Source organism: Elephantulus edwardii, unplaced genomic scaffold, assembly GCF_000299155.1.
Source record: "Elephantulus edwardii isolate Elephantulus edwardi_28Jun2011 unplaced genomic scaffold, EleEdw1.0 scaffold00294, whole genome shotgun sequence".
NCBI lineage: Eukaryota > Metazoa > Chordata > Mammalia > Macroscelidea > Macroscelididae > Elephantulus > Elephantulus edwardii.
This window is the reverse complement of record NW_006400044.1, coordinates 3026843-3032218: the sequence shown is the minus strand read 5'-3', so window position 1 is coordinate 3032218 and position 5376 is coordinate 3026843.

Here is a 5376-nt window from a genome sequence, read left to right as displayed (position 1 = left end):
CAGGTCATTTTAAACTAAATAAATCTTCCGTGGCTAATGATTGATGTGCAAGTAATGCTGCTGGCTTTCACATTCCTTGTTTCCTTTACTTCATTCAGAATAAAGGTGATCAGTTGTTCTTGAACAGGTCAATACAGCTTTGTAAGAGAGAAACATTGTTCTTGGCATGCTTTATTTCTAGTTGTTGTTGTTGTTAAGTGCCGTGGGGGCCTTTCATTAGTAAACCTTATTAAAATATAAGGAAAATAACAAGCATAAATATTTATAATATCTATAATGATAATTATTATCTTATATCTTGAATTGCAATGTTAATGAAGAATATAGACTATAACATGGACTCACAAAGGGAGTCTGTGGTGGCTTATTGCTAAAGAATTGTGCTACTAACCCAAAGATAAGTGGTTTGATTCCACAAATTGCTCTATGAGAGAAAGAAGGGAAGTCTCCTCTCATGTGATTTGCTGACTTTGAAAACTCACTGTAGGATCATTATGGGTTAGTTCCAATTTGACAGTACACAACAACAACAGGAAGTGAAAAGGGGAAAAATAATATATATTAGAAGGGAGCCCGGCTGCTCCTTACAGATGATAATTTTGGGGTTTAATCTCAATAACCTTGAACATGTTAGCAGGAAAGATCTGTCCTTGGAAAAAGACATTCTTGGCAAGTGCAGCTGTTAGTAAAGTACAAGAAGGTGTACAAAGTACCCGCAGATGGTTTCACACAGTAATCGCAAGAGTGTATTTTGAGGATGCTTAGCATAAGACAAGGTTTGTTCAATTGTAAGGAGTGCCAGTTGTAAATGAATTAGACCTGACTTGAAATGATCTAACAATGACAGTATCATCATCATATTTATTGGAGGAATATGACAGGATTTCCCCAAAGAGGAGAAAGAACATAACAATTGTTAATCTAATAGGTTCTAGTCAATATTATATACTTTTCAGTCAGTACAAACAGGCAAGAAAATGAAACGAAAAATAAGACTGAAAAAAGGTACAGCTTCTATTTGCCTATTACATTTTTCTAGATATAAAAATTTAAAGGATATACTAAGATTGTTAGTAATATGAAATAAGTTTGGTAAAGTAGTAAAGCAAGAGTTTTTGTTCTTGTTGATTGCCATCAAGTCAAGTATGACTCATAGCAACTTTGTGAACAAAAGACCTAATGTTTTTCCCTAACTACCGTCATTTCTCCAAGTTCATAGAGTTTCCAGAGGCATATGGTTTAGGAAGTGGATGCCACTTCTACTTCCAAACCTGTTTTACAACTGGGAGCTTCACCAAATACTGTCCACAATGAGAAATCATTATGGTATTTGATACCCCAATGACACAGTGTTCAATATCACTGCAAACCCAGGTTACTTCATACAGCACATTGACAAAGAGTGATGTGCAAAGTGAAAGAGTGTTCCTCCAGATATTACAGCACTAGTCTCATTTAGCAGTGGTCAGGTGTTGTCAAGTCGAATATGACTCAGAATAAGCTTTGCACTTATAAAACTTGAACTTTGTTCTATAACTAACATCATTTCCATAAATTTATAGATTTTAGAGAATTTGTGTAGTTTCTAGAGGCATTTAAGTTTAGAAAGTGGATGCCGCTCCTGCTTCCCAGAATGAATCAATCTGGAAGCTCATACAAACATAGTACATAATGGGTAACTTCAAGTTGTTCAGTACAGCAAACAGACAAATGTTTGCTGTGTCTTTTAAGGAATATTCATTCTAAAATTGTAAATTTAATAAACTATAAGTTAATATAAATAAATAATAAATGAATGAATTTGGCCCAAGGGCCACAGGCCCTCTGGCCCTAAGGAATTTTAAAGCCACGCCCTCTTGCAGGCCTCCTCCCTTAGTGAAAGGCTCAAGGAGCCACCTGCTTTGAGGAGGAGGGAGTAGAGCAGTAACAAACATCAAACACGACCTTAAAACTTCCCTTACTTGATCACCATCAAATTGAAACCACCATTGAGATGCCTGCTAGCAGCCAATTCCACTCTAGGAAAACAATAGTAATGTATAAAAGTTAATTGCATTAGTTTTAATACATTAATAAGTGATCCCAAAATGAAAATAAGATAGTAATTTCATTTTGTCATTTTGTAAAATCAAAATCATAGTCAAATTGTATTTTATACCCATTAGGATATAATCACAGAGAGAGAAAATTACCAAGTTTCATGAAGGATTTGGAGAACTATAATATTGAAACATTATTGATGAGGATGTAAATTGTTGCAACCCTCTTGACAAATATTTCTACAGTTTCTCAAAATATCAATCATCATCCTGTATTCCATTTCAAAAGAAATTAAAAGCTTCATCCATGAAACAACTTGTACAAAAATATCCATGTTGTTGTTGTTATGTGCCGTCGAGGTGCTTGTGACTCATAGCGACCTTAGGTACAACAGCTCTAAACTCTGCTCTGTCCTATACCAATCTCATTGTCTCCTACACACTCATCCCGATTGCCCCAGTCGCCAAATCAATCAACCTCCCAGAGGGCCTTCCCTTCCTGTTCCTGCCCTCCACCTTCCCAAGCATTATGTCCTTCTCCAAGGACTGGCCCCTCCTTAGAACATGACCAAAGTATGTAAGACAAAGTTTCAGAATCCTTGCCTCCAAGGAGCAGCCCAGTTTAACCCTCTCCAGGATGAATAGAAACATTACTGGTAAGAGTCAAAATGGAAACAAATATTCAACTGAAGAGTAAATAAGAAGATACAGTATGTTGTTTGTTGTTATGTACCATCAAGTCACTTGTGACTCATAGCGGCCCCCATACACAACTGCTCTCTCCAGAGCCAACCTCATTGTCTCTGACACATCTATCTTTATCACCCTAGTAATTGAGTTAACCCATCTCATAAAGGATCTTCCTCTTTTGTGCTGTACCTCTATCCTACCAAGTATGATGTCCCTTTCTAAGGACTGGTCCCTCTTTACAACATGTCCAAAATATGTTAGAATACCTCAGGAGCTTCAGAATCCTTGCCTCTAAGGAGCAGCCTGGTTTTACCCTCTCCAGGATGAACCAGTTTGTTCTTCTAGCAGTCCACCATATATTCAATACTCTTCTCCAACACCACAACTCAAAGGCACAAGTACTTCTATCATTCCTAGTCATTGTCCAGCTTTCTAAAACATAGCAAATAATTGTAAGGGCACTGGCCTGGATCAGACACACCTGTGTCTCTAGACTGACACGGTTGTTCTTTAGTACTCTGGAGAGATCCCTGACAGCAGGCCTTCCCAATGTAATTTATTTATTTATTTATTTTTAAATTTCCTGGCTGCTGCTACCAAGAGTGTTGATTGTGTAGCCAAGCAAACTGAAGTTTTTAACTATCTCTATCTTTTCACCGTCTGTCATGATTCTGCCATTCAGCCCAGGGGTGAGAATCTTTGTTTTCTTGATGTGGAGCATCAATCCATATTGAAGGCTGCAGTCCTTGACCTTCTGCAGCAAGAGCTTCAGGTCCTCCTCAGTTTCAGCAAGAAGGGTAGTGTTATCTGCATAATACTAGTTATTGATAAGGCTTGCTCCAGTCCTTACAACAAATATTAATCAACAACCAAAATATCAAAATATGGATATACAACAAACAATGGATGTATTTTGAAATGTTATAAAAGAAAGAAGACCACAGATTATATAATCCCATAAGTGAGGTAGATCCAGAACAAGAAATATATAGAGGCAGAGAAATCCATTATTTACTGCCTAGGCCTAGGGATTAGAGCAAGGAAAGGAACTGGAAGAGTGTTAATTGGTATGATATTTCCTTTTCTTATTGTTGTTAATTATCATTAAGTCAACCACAACTTATAGGAACCCTATGAACAACAGATCTGAATCTTACTCTTGGTTTCCAATACGCTCAAGCCCACTGTTATAGTCATTGTTCCAATTCAACTTGTTGAAGGTCTTCCTCTCTTTCACTCACAGTCCACCTATTTCAGCATGTCTTTTTCCATATACTAGTACCTCCTGACAACATGTTCAAAGTATGTGAAAGAAAACCTCACCATCATTGCCTCTAAGAAGCACTCTAGTTGCACTTCCTTCAAAGCATATTTGTTTGTTATTTTGGTAATCTATGGAATCCCCAATATTTTTCACCAATACCACAACTCAAAACTACAATTCTTCTTAGGTCCTCCATATTCATCGTGCAACTTTCACATGCATATGAAACAATTGATAATGCTGTGGTCAGTCAGCACACAATATGATAATGTGATAAGGTCAGTGTCACCTTAGTCCTTAAAACAACACCATGTTCTCAAGCAGTTTAAAGAGGTCCTTTACAGCAGATTTGTCTAATGTGATATCTTCTGATTTTTTTGGCTGCTGCTAGAGTGAGTGCTGATTTCAAGCAAAATGATATTAGTGACAACTTCCATATTCCCCCCATCTATGATGATGTTGCCTAGTAGTCTATGAGTAATGATTTAAAGAATAAATATATACTCTGTAAGAACAAAAATATTGAAGCTCCCTCACACACTCTTTGAGTATGTTATCAGGAGTGACCAGTCCTTGTAAAAAGACATCATACCAGGGAAGACTGAAGAGCAATTAAAGAGAAGACAATGCTGGAGGGCATTAATAGACACAGTGACTATAATAGCAGACTCAAATGTATCACAGATTATCAGGGCGGGAAAGAATAGAGAAAATTTCTGATCTATTTTTCATAAGATTGCGATGAATCTTATCTGACTCAATAACATCTAACAATAACAACAAAAGACTGTGTTAGTGATCATGCGAAATTGTCCTTACATGAAAAATCCTTAACTTTTTATGTTAAATTGGTTGTTGTTGGTTTTTGTTTTGTGGTGGGTTGTTTTATTTTATTTTTACATTTTGTCTAATCTACACCTAGTGTGATAATGGTTTATGTGTCAAATTGTTAATTAAAAAATAAGTTTTTCAAATCCCCCAAGAACTCCACAGGAGAAAGATGGGTAGTTTCTTATTATAAAGTTTTATATACTGCAAAACTGAGAGAAAATTGTTTTGGGTTGGAAAGAACTTTTAACAGAAGGTAATACTATTTAAAATAAGCTTTAAAACAGTCAAAAAAGAATGAGAAAAAAACAGCAAAAATGTCATATGAAAATAAAATAAAGAGATAAATTTTAAATATTCACTATTTAAGAAAATGATGTAGAGTTTAGAGAGTGAGTGGAGGGGGTGAATAAATTAGGAAAGATTCAGTGGGATCTGAAAAGATGGGGTGATGGTGGCATAGATCAACGGTGACTGGTTTTTAAAAATGCATCATATGGAAATGATCTTATGAAACACAATGTGAATGAAGAGATGTGTGAAACCAAAAGAAAG